Source organism: Hippopotamus amphibius, chromosome 15 (genome assembly GCF_030028045.1).
Source record: "Hippopotamus amphibius kiboko isolate mHipAmp2 chromosome 15, mHipAmp2.hap2, whole genome shotgun sequence".
NCBI classification, from domain to species: Eukaryota; Metazoa; Chordata; class Mammalia; order Artiodactyla; family Hippopotamidae; genus Hippopotamus; species Hippopotamus amphibius.
In genome coordinates, this window is record NC_080200.1 from 7560825 (window position 1) to 7573270 (window position 12446).

Consider the following 12446-nt stretch of genomic DNA (forward strand, 5'->3'; position numbering starts at 1 on the left):
CCAAGGCCACGTATTATCTGATTCTGTTTATATGAAATGTCCAGAATAGGCAAGTCCACAGGGACAAAGCAGATTTGTCATTGTCAGGGGCTGCGGGGAGGGGGGAATGGGTGGGTCTGACCCCTTCATGGGGACAGGGTTTCCTTTAGGGGTGATGAAAATAGTTTGGAAGTAGATGGGTGGGGTCACCACACATTGTGAACGTACTAAATGCCACAGAATTAAACACTTTAATGTGGTTAATTTGATGTTATGTGAATTTCACCTTAATAAAGAAAAATCAGCCACTGGGCTCCATAAAAGCAGAAACAGATTTTTAAATATAATTTTTATTGGCGTATAGCTGATTTACAATGTTGTATTAGTTTCAGGTATACAACAAAGTGAATCAGTTATACATAAATACATCTACTCTTTTTTAGATTATTTTCCCATATGTCATTACAGAGTATTGAGTAGAGTTCCCTGTGTTACACACTGCGTTCTTATTATCTATTTTATTTATTTTTTGAAAAGTATGGATTTTAAACATTATTTTATTTATTTATTGGCTGCATTGGGTCTTTGTTGCTGCACGCGGGCTTTCTCTAGTTGTAGAGAGCAGGGGCTGCTCTTTGTTGCGGTGCACAGGCTTCTCATTGCAGTGGCTTCTCTTGCTGCGGAGCATGGGCTCTAGGCACTCAGGCTTCAGTAGTTGTGGCTCGAGGGCTCTAGAGCACAGGCTTAGTAGTTGTGGCACAAGGGCTTAGTTGCTCCTCCGCATGTGGGATCTTCCCGGACCAGGGCTCAAACCCATGTCCCCTGCATTGGCAGGTGGATTGTTAACCACTGCACCACCAGGGAAGTCCCTCTTCTTAAATATCTCTTTAAAGGCCATATCTCCAAATACACTCACATTCCGAGATACTGGGGATTAGAACTTCAACATAAGAATTTGAAAACATCACAAAAAGATAAATACTCTATGATTCTACTTACAGGGTGTCCCTAGAGTAGGCAAACTCCTAGGCATAGAAAGGACGGTGGGTGTCAGGGTCTGGGGGGAGGGGAGAATGGGGAGTTAGTGTTTAATGGGGACAGAGTTTCAGTCCGGGGTGATAAAACGTTCTGGAGATGGATGGTGGGAATGGTTGCACAACAGTGTGAATGTATCTCATGCCCCTGAACTGGACGTTTTAAAATGGTTAAAACTAGTAAATTTTGTGTCCTGTGTCTTTTACTACAGGGGGAAAAAAACCCTAAAGTAAATACATGAAACAGGAATAGAGGCCTCCCTGGTGGGAGAGAGGGAAGTGAGTGATGTCAGCACACATTTCCTGCAGCTCCTGTGGAATTTCATCCCCTGCTGATCACCTTGAACAATGCAGTGGGTGGGATAGTGACCCCCCTCCCCCAATTCACATCCACCTGGGGCCTCGAACGTAACCTTATTTGGAAAGAGGATCATCACAGATGTAACTAGTTAGTAATCCTGAGATAAAATCCTTCTGGACTTAGGGTGGGTTTGGGCCCTAAACCCAATGGCTAGTGTCTTTATAAAATTAAAAAAAAATTTTTTTTTAATTAAAAGAAGAGACAGATTTGGACACAGACAGAGAGGAGATGGCCACGTGAAAACAGAGGCAGAGATTGGGGTGATGCGTCCACAAGCTAGGAATGCCAGGAGCCACGAGAAGCTAGAGGAGACAAGGAAGGATTCTTTCCTAGAGTCTTGGGAGGGAGTGTGGCCCTATTGATACCTTGATTTCAGACTTCTGGCCTCCAGAACGGAGAATACCTTTCTATTGTTTTAAGTCACCAAGCTTATGGTAATTTATGGCAGCTGTAGGAAATTAACATGGGCAGGAAACAGTGGGTGGCGGATGGCATATGTTTCAGCTGCCTGTCTGTGGGAACAAGAAACACAAGGTTTGGGAAATGGGTCAACGTCCAGGCAGGGAGGGGTCCTTTTCAGGGATGCTGTTCCGATCTTGCTGGTGGCCTGGGCTTTAAAAAAAAATTAGAATATTTACAACTGAACATCCAGATTTGGAATTTCTCTTGGAAAATCTAGAGACGTGACCATGCTGGAACTGCCCTCCTCCGCTCCCACATGTGACTGAGCTGAGCAACTGCTCTTCCCTTCCTCGAAGGGGCATGGGGCCAATTTCCGGTTTGCCGGCCTGCCCCACCTCCTTCGAGCTACCTGCCGGCCAGGTAGGCATCTGAGGTGTGGCCCCACAGCCAAGACAGCCAGCTGACTGGGACGTTCAATAGGTGTCCCCGCATGTAGGACCCGGCTGCAGCCGCTGGTAGAAAGGGAGGGTCAGAAAGGACCGTGGTTAGATGTCTAAGTGTCTGGAATTCCTCTTCCTGGAGATGAGATGGAGGGCGGGGTCCACCCACCGTTAAGATCATTCAAAACTCGACCGCTCTCCACCTCTTGCCCGGTCCACCCTTCATCCTCCCTCACCTGGACCAGTGCAGCCCACTCCTCCCTGGTCTCTGGGCTCCTCCCCTCTCCCACAGTGTGTTCCCCAGATGGCCGCCAGAGGGCGCGGGTCAGCACTGGAATCATTTGGGTCCATCCTCTATTTAGAACCATTCCCTCGTGGCTCCCACCTCACTCAGAACAAAGCCAAAGTCTTCCTCATGCCCTACAAGGCCCTGCTGTGTCCTCAGGGCCCAGAAAAGTACCTAGCACACAGTAGGTGCTCAGTAAATGCTGTTGAGCTGGCAAATTAATGCCATGACCAGCCTTCCACATCTTCTGATTATTATGTAAACCTTCTGCCTCACAATAAAAAATCATTCCCCAGTCAAGCTATTGGACATTCAACTGTGAGGCTGGAACTACTTTCATGTCCATTTCATAGATGTGAAGACTGAGGCCAGAGGGGGTGCCTGACCTCCCCAAGCTCATCCAGGGAACAAATGGCAGAGCTGGCATTTGAATCCAGTATGTCTCTTCCTCATCATTTCACTTCTGTTATAATTTGAATTCCTCAACTAGATTTGCTGACAAGCCTTCTAAACTATCATTCTTTGTCTGACACACGTCTCCTCATGGTTTGCTGGGTTCTATCCACCCGTCACTGTGTTCTTGGTTCTAGCAAGGCAGTTACCAGGAGACAGACCCACAGCCAGGCCAGCGTGCTCACATTCAAGACTGAGGGTCGGGGCTTCCCTGGTGGCACAGTGGTTAAGAATCCACCTGCCAACTCAAGGAACACAGGTTCGATCCCTGGGCCGGGAAGATCCCACATGCCGTGGAGCAACAAAGCCCGTGCGCCACAACTACTGAACCTGTACTCTAGAGCCCGTGAGCTGCAACTACTGAGCCCACATGATGCAACTGCTGAAGCCCAAGCACCTAGACCCCGTGCTCCGCAACAAGAAAAGCCACCAAAATGAGAAAACCAAGCATCACAAGGAAGAGTAGCCACCGCTCACCCCAACTAGAGAAAGCCCGTGTGCAGCAACAAAGACCCAACGCAGCCAAAAATAAATAAATAATAAAATAAATCTTTAAAAAAAAAAAACCAAGGGTCTTTCATCAGGCAGGCAGGAAAGTTAGGCAGCGACACAGCATACTTGCTTCACTTCTTTTTATCATCAGTCTTTGAGATCTTGCAGAACCCTGCTCCAGCCTGTACAGACCAAGGGATATATTCGTACCTGCTGTGAAGAACACAAAGTCATTACGATCAGCATAGCTGTTGAATTTTGTCTAAAATGGAGGAAGATTTATTTGTGAACTTGAACTGCCAAGTTGCCCTGGAATGATTCAACAGCTGATGGTGTCTATTCTGGAGCTGCCTCCCTGCACAACTCTAGGGGGCGCTGCTCCCTTTAAAACCATATAAATGGCACCTTCTAGAGCTTTCTAGCACTGCAGTTTCCAATTAGGGATTCATACCAAGCCTTCTGTGTGTGTCAGGCCTTCCCCCAGATACTGCCCTCTTGCAGCAGTGGGTGGGGATACCTTTCCTTCTTCCTGCAGAGGAAACAAGCCACAAAGCTTAAATAATCTCCCACAAGAACACATCTCGCAGGAATTCCCTGGCGGTCCAGTGGTTGGGACTCCTCAATTTCACTGCCAAGGGCTGGGTTCAATCCCTGGTCAGGGAATTAAGGTGTTACAAGCTGTGTGGGGTAGAATGTAAATTGATACAGCCACTATGGAGAACAGAATGGAGGTTCCTTAAAAAACTAAAAATAGAACTACCATATGACCCAGCAATCCCACTACTTGGCATATATCCTGAGAAAACCATAATTCAAAAAGACACATGTACCCCAATATTCACTGCAGCACTATTTACGATAGCCAGGTTGTGGAAGCAACCTCAATGCCCATTGACAGATGAATGGATAAAGAAGATGTGGTACATACACTCAATGGAATATTACTCAGCCATAAAAAGGAACGAAATTGGGTCACTTGTAGAGACATGGATGGACCTACAGACTGTCATACAGAGTGAAGTAAGTCAGAAGGAGAAAAACATATATTAAGGCATATACGAGGAATCTAGAAAAACAGTACAGATGGACCTGTTTGCAAGGCAGAAACAGAGACACAGATGTAGAGAACAGGTGTATGGACACCAAGGGTAGAAAAGGGGGGGTGGGATGAATTGGGAGATTGGGGTTGTGTATAATAAAATAGACAACTAATGAGAACCTGCTGTATAGCACAGGGAACTCCACTTCTCTGTGCAGTAGAAACTAACACGTTGTAAAACTATAACCCAATAATAAAAATAAATAAATAAAATCTTGCTCATTTAACAGCAGATTTGGGAAGCATTCTGGGCCAAATAAGTCCCTGGAAACCTATCCAAGGGGAATTAAAATGTAAGGTCAGGGCTTCCCTGGTGGTGCAGTGCTTGGGAATCTGCCTGCCAATGCAGGGGACACAGGTTCAAGCTCTGATCTGGGAGGATCCCACATGCCGCAGAGCAACTAAGCCCATGCGCCATATTTACTGAGCCTGTGCTCTAGAGCCCACGAGTCACAACTATTGAGCCCACGTGCTGCAACTGCTGAAGCCCGAGTGCCTAGAGCCCATGCTCCACAACAAGAGAAGCCACTGCAATGAGAAGCCCAAGCACTGCAATGAAGAGTAGCCCCCACTCTCCGCAACTACAGAAATCCCACACACAGCAACGAAGACCCAATGCAGCCAATAAATTTTTAAATTAAAAAAAAATAGTAATAAAATGTAAGGTCAAGCAGAATGTAAATTGGTATATCTCGCAGAAGGGCAGTTTGGCGATAGGTATTGAAGTCAGCAGGTGCCAGCAATTCACCTTCCGAATTCCATCTCTCCTAAGGAAGCCCAAAACTGTGGCTCTAGAGTTCATCATGCCATTATTTTTAAATGTGAAAAGGAAGAAGCAACCTAAATGTCCCTCCGCAGGGGATTGGTTGTGACTGGTGGTTAAAGAAAGAGGCTGTAAGTTCGGATGGTATCTCTGGGGAACAGAACTGGTTGAGGAGGAAGCTTAAATGCATATTGCTAAGTGAAAAAAACAGTCTGAAAAGGCTATATAATGTGTGATTCCAACCATGTGACATTCTGGAAAAGGCAAAACTATACAGACTGTTAAAAGATCATTTGGAGGCTTCCCTGGAGGTCCAGTGGTTAGGACACCATGCTTCCACTGCAGGGGGCAAGGGTTGGATCCCTGGCTGGGGAACTAAGATCCCGCATGTTCCGAGGCTCAAAAAGAAAGAAAGAAAGAAAAGAAAGAAAGAAAGAAAGAAAGAAAGAAAGAAAGAAAGAAAGAAAGAAAGAAAGAAAGAAAGAAAGAAAGAAAGAAAGAAAGAAAGAAAGAAAGAAAGAAAGAAAGAAAGAAAGAAAGAAAGAAAGAGAAAAAGGAAGGAAGGAAGGAAGGAAGGGCAAGGGAAAAGAAAAGAAAAGAAAAGAAAAAAGACTGTTGGGTTCCAGGGATTCAGGGTGGGGGTGGGGGGAGGAATGGAGGCGCACAGAGGATTTTTAGGGCAGTGGAACTGTTCTGCATGATGCTATACTGGCGGATACAAAACATTGCGCATTTGTCAAAACCCATAGAATGTACACCACCAAGAGTGAACTTTAATGTGAACTATGGACTTTAGTTGATAATAATGTATCACTATTGGTTTATCAGTTGTAACAAATTTACAACATTAACTCCAGATGTTAATAATAAAACAAACTGTGAGCAGGGAGAGGGGAGATATATGAGGACTATACTTTCCATTTAATTCTTCTGTAAGCCTCAAACTTTGAAAAACTAAATTCTATTAATTAAAAAACAAAAACAAAAACAGGGACTTCCCTGGTGGCGCAGTGGTTAAGAATCTGGCTGCCAATGCAGGGGACATGGGTAGGATCCCTGGTCCGGGAAGATCCCACATGCCATGGAGCAACTAAGCCCGTGTGCCACAACTACTGAGCCTGTGCTCTAGAGCTCTCAAGCCACAACTACTGAGCCCGCGTGCTGCAACTACTGAAGCCCGAGAGCCTAGAGCCCGTGCTCCACAGCAAGCAAAGCCACCTCACTGAGAAGCCCCCACTTGCCACTAGAGAAAGCCTCTGCACAGCAATGAAGACCCAACGCAGCCAAAAATTATTTGTAAAAGTTCATTATTTGGTAATCACTTTAAATGGAGTATAACCTATAAAAATATTGAAGCACTATGTTGTACACTGGAAACTAATATAATATTGTAAATCAACTGTACTTCAATTAAAAAAGGATATACCCCCAAAATAAAATAAAATCAGTGAGAAACAAAAAAAAAAAGCAAAAATCTGGTCATGGCATCTGTTTTTTGCTCCAAAGTCCTTTGTGCTCTTTGACATTTATTTTAACAATCTTTTTTTCATGGGGACATAGAACACAAATACAGAAATCTTCATAAAGTATTTATGCTGAATGTAAGGAACCACGACAAAGCCAACAACGTTGGATACATGCTTTGTGATTTTATATAAATAATACTGAAGGTATAATTTTCTTTCTAATTTTTTAAAGAATATTTATTTATCTGTTTAGGCTGTGCAGGGTCTTAGTTGGGGCATGCAGGCTCTAGTTCCCTGACCAGGGGTCGAACATGAGCCCCCGACGTTGGAAGAGCAGATTCTCAGCCACTGGACCACCAGGGAAGTCACAAAGGTGTGATTTTTATAACTTGCTGGGAAAGAAGTTCGGTGTGGTCCTTAAGAACATGGAATCCTGGGACTTCCAGGGTGGTCCCGTGGGTAAGACTCCAAGCTCCCAGTGCAGGGGGCCCAGGTTTGATCCCCGGTTCAGAGAACTAGAGCCCCCATGCATGCCACAGCTAAAAGCTCACATGCAGCAAGGAAGATCCCTTGTGCCACAACTAAGACGTGAAACAGCCAAAAGAAATATATACATATATATGTGTGTATATATATATATTTTTTTGAGAGAGCATGAAATCCTTTCTCTGCTGTTGACTTACTGTGGGGCCCAGGGTTGTTGTGAGATTCAGTGGAATAATACATCCCCATTTTACAGGTGAGAGAAATGAGGCACTAAGATTAAAACACTCCCACAGAGTCAGAACGTGGTGGGAGCCAGAATTTGACCCCAGGGTCTCCGTCTTACTACCACTTAGAAGTTTTGCTGTCCACTCATCCTGCCCCTTCCCCCCCCAAATATACAGGTTTTTTGAATCTTAAAATACAGAATCCAACATGGCCTTAGAGGATCAACGTTGGGGAAAACCCACGTAGAAAAAAATCCCAACATGTTGCCATGGGAACACAGCAGGTTCCAGAGTCGTGGGTTCAGAACAATTCCAATTTTTGAAAAATTAGCGTAGATTCCTGTTCTGTAGAGAAAAATGGCCAGAAGGAAATTCACAAAAATGCCAGCATTGGTGGGCTTTGGGGGATCTTTTTATTTTTTTTTTCTCTTATATAGTCTTTTCTGAAACATGTTCACTAAGCGTCTAGAGTGAGCATGGATTGCTTTGGCACTCAGAAGAAAGTGTTGTGAAGAAAATGGAGGGATGTTATGATTGTTTGTAAAAGGTGACAGCCGAGGCGGGGAGGGTGGGGAAGGGGGGGAAGGCTGGAGGACAGGCAGCCTCTTCAGCCAGGGCTTCTGCATTCCTGGGAGGGTTTTCTCACCATCACAGCGGATGCTCCTCGCTGAGCCTGGCGGGGATGTTGGAAACCACGACCTCATCTTGGACTATTCGGGTGAGAGATGATCTGCAAAAACAAAAAACAGCTCTGACCCGAAACTTAGCCAGGACCTCAGGGGTCATGGAAAACAGTCCCACCCAGCACAGGAATTTCCTTTGCAGGCTGCGTTCAGACCGTTTTCTGTGGTTTTCTCTTAAAAGATCTGAGAGAGTTGATGTAGACATTTCTTGGAGCCCTTACTCCATGCCAGGTGCTTGACAAATGGTCTAGATTCTTCCCTCCCCTCCTTAGAGGTAGCTGCTGTTACTACACCCATTTTACAGATAAGAAACCAGAGGCACAATAAGGGAAGCCCTGTGCCCCAGCCCACACAGCTGAGATGTGTAGGCCTACCTCCTGAGTTCAAAGTCAAGGTTTCTTACTGATGGGTGGCATCTGCCCATTCATTCAACTTTTTAATGCAAAGAGCATCCACTGAGCACCGAGTGTATGCCCACTGTTGTCCCAGACAAGACAGATGCAGTCCCTGTCATCCCAAACTCAGATATTTTGGGGACCCAGATGTGTAAACAGACAATCACCTTAGACCTGGCTTCTTTTTTTTTTTTCTTTTGGCCACGCAGTTCGACCTGAACCTGGGCCCCCAACAGTGGAAGTGCAGAGTCCTAACCACTGGACCGCCAGGGAATTCCCTGGACCTGGCTTCTTTCTGAGAACATCAGGTGACGGGGATCTCACTACCTGGCAAAGCAACTTGGTCAGTTATTGGTGGACTCCAGTGTGACCTCCTTACTCCTTGGGCTGGGAAGATCTCAGGCCTCCATGAGGCAAAGGGGACTCCGAACCCACACTGCCTCCTTCAGAAGTTCAGCCTTACACTTGTATCCTCACTGTCTCTTCCTGGGCCTGGCTTCCGGAATATGCCAGGGGTAGCCTCTGGCCCTTTATCCACAGCCCTTCTGACACCCAAAGACCTGAGCAGCATCCCCTGACACCTTTTGTGTGTTTAACGTGGGCAGGTGTGACTGCGGGCACCAATTATTTAAAAACAAAATGAAGTCTGGCCATTTTTCGTCACAAAAGTAGTCTGTGCTATGATGCCACTTATATGAAATATCTAGGGGTGAGGGAGGGATGGAGTGGGAGTTTGGGATTAGCAGATGCAAATTATTATATATAGGATGGATGAACAACAAGGACCTACTGTGTAGCACAGGGAGCTATATTCAATGTCCTGTGATAAACTGTAATGGAAAAGATATGGAAAAGATATACACATCTGAATCACTTTGCTGTATGCCAGAAATTAACACAACATTGTAAATCAACCACATTTGAATAAAATAAAATTTTTAAATTTATTTATTTTCAGTTTTGTTTATTTACTAGGCAGTGAGGATCTCCAAAATCTTTCTCTTCATCAGATGTTTGTTTGCTTTTTTTATATAAATTTGTTTATTTATTTCTTGATTGGCTGTGTTGGGTCTTCGTTGCTGCACACGGGCTTTCTCTAGTTGCAGCAAGAGGGGGCTACTCTTCACTGTGGTGTGCGGGTTCCTCATTGCTGTGGCTTCTCTTGTTGTACAGCACAGGGTCTAGGCGCATGGGCTTCAGTAGTTGCGGCACACAGGCTCAATAGTTGTGGCACATGGGCTTAGTTGCTCCGAGGCATGTGGGATCTTCCTGGAACAGGGATCGAACCCTTGTCCCCTACTTTGGCAGGTGGATTCTTAACCACTGCGTCACCTAGGAAGTTCCAAATAAATTTTAAAAAAGGAATAAAACTAATAAAGACCTACTATATAGCACAGGGAACTCTACTCAATACTCAATTGCCTTTATGGGAAAAGAATCTAAAAAAGTGTGGATATATGTATATGTATAACAGATTCATTTTGCTGTACACATGAATCTAACACAACATTCTAAATCAACTATACTCCAATAAAAATTTTTAAAAGGAAAATAAAGAAAAAAAGAGAAATATCTAGGATAAGCAAGCTTATAGAGACGGAAGAGAGAATAAAAGTTACCAGGGGTGGTATCAGGGAAATTATTCCTAATGGATGCGGAATGTCTGCTTGGGGCGATAAAAAATTTTGGAATTAGACAGTGGTGATAGTCGCATGACATTGTGAACGTAATTAACGCCACTGAACTGTATACTTAAAAATATGCATAGTTAAAATGGGGACTTCCCAGGCAGTCCAGTGGTTAGGACTCCACGCTGCCAAAGCAGGGGCATGGGTTTAATCCCTGGTCAGGGAACTAAAATCCCACAAGCCACGTGGTGCAGCCAAAAGATTAAAAAAAAAAAAAAGTTAAAATGGTAAATTTTGTGTTACATGTATTTTACCACAACTTTAAGACAGCATTAAAAAAAAAACCCATGCTTAGTGTAAAAACATCCAAACATTGTAAAAACGGATAGCCACCTAGATGAAGAGAGCACCCCCTCCCTTTTTTTTGGCAGTGAAAGCACCGAGTCCTAACCACTGGACCACTGGGGAGGTTCCTTTTAATCCCCCATATTCCTCCAGATTTTTCTACTTTATATTAACCTTAGTAACTTATTATTTTAAACAATCTAGGTCCTCTCCATGCCCCTGCCCCCCACAATTGCAAGGATTCCTGTCTGCTTTGTTCACTGGATGTCTTCAGTGCCTGGTACACAGTAGGAGCTCAATAAAGACCCATCAACTCTTTATTCAAGCTTCACTGAAATGAGAAAACCCTTGTTTCTGGGGTCCAGAGATCTGGGTGCCAGTGCTGGCTCTGCCCCTCCCTGGCTGTGGGATCTTGATCCCATGCTTGGCCTCAGTATACCTGAGTCTTATCTGCCAAATGGACTCGAGGAGCTTTTTCACATGAGGATGTGGAGAAACTGATGCCCTCACACACCGCTGGTGGGAACGTACAAAGGGACAGCCACCTGGGAAAACAGTCTGCAAGTTCCTCAAAAGGGTAAATATAGAATTACCACCTGACCCATTTAGATATGCACCCAAGAGACATGAAAAAACATGTCCACACGAGTTTTGATGACTTTTTTTTTTTTTTGGCTACACAGCATGGTGTGCGGGAATTTTTTTTTTTTTACTATGTGCCAGGTACATATTTTATTTATTTATTTATTTATTTATTAATAAAGATTTATTTTATTATTTATTTACTATTTATTTTATTTTTGGCTGCTTTGGGTCTTCGTTGCTGCGTGTAGGCTTTCTCCAGTTGTGGCGAGTGGGGACTACTCTTCTTTGCAGTGTGCTGGTTTCTCATTGCGATGGCTTCTCTTGTTACGAAGCATGGGCTCTAGGCACTCGGGCTTCAATAGTTGCAGTGTGTGGGTTTAGTAGTTGTGATGCATGGGCTTAGTTACTCCTCGGCATGTGGGATCTTCCCCACCCAGGGCTCAAACCCGTGTCCCCTGCATTGGCAGGCAGATTCTTAACCACTGCGCCACCAGGGAAGTCTCAATGAAGCTATTTTTTAAATTTATCTTTTAAATTTAAGTATAATTGACTTACAATGTTGTGTTAGTTTCAGGTGTACAGTGAAGTGAATCAATTATACATTTACATGTATCTACTCAGTAGTGTGTATATGTTAATCCCAAACTCCTAATGTATCCCTCCCCCCAATAAAGATTGTTTTTTCTTTTCTTTTTTTATAAATTGCTTCTGTTTCTGAGCTGAGGGTAAGGAGAAATTGAAGGCTGAGGGCAGCCCAAGGTCAGCTGTCCATCCATGGGAGTAAATCTGAAAGGCTAAGGAGGGAGAAGATCCCCGCAGCTCAGCCCAGAAGGCTGAGGTCAGGTCAGCCCATCTCTGAACCAGTAACCATTTCCTCTGTGGCCTTGAAGAAAGCAGGCTGAGACCTTACTTTGTGGCTTGAACTCTCAGAGCAGGTTCCTGTTGTGGGATCTTCCCTCTCATACTGGAAGTTCATCCTCGTGGGTTTTTGTAGCAAGCACAGTGGCTTTTGTTCTGAGGTCTGGCCCTGCCCCCCTGGAGGCCACCCCCTCTCCTCTCTGCATCACTCGAGGTGGCCTGGTAATCTCAGTCCTCTGAGACTCTCTTCTTAAATTAATTAATTAATTTATTCATTGGCTGCATTGGGTCTTCATTGCTGTGCACGGGCTTTCTCTAGTTGTGATGAGAGGCGGCTACTCTTCATTGCAGTGCATGAACTTCTCATTGAAGTGTCTTCCCTTGTTACAGAGCGCGGGCAGGCTCTAGGCGCACGGGCTTCAGTAGTTGCAGCATGTGGGCTCAGTAGTTGTGGCTTGCAGGCTCTA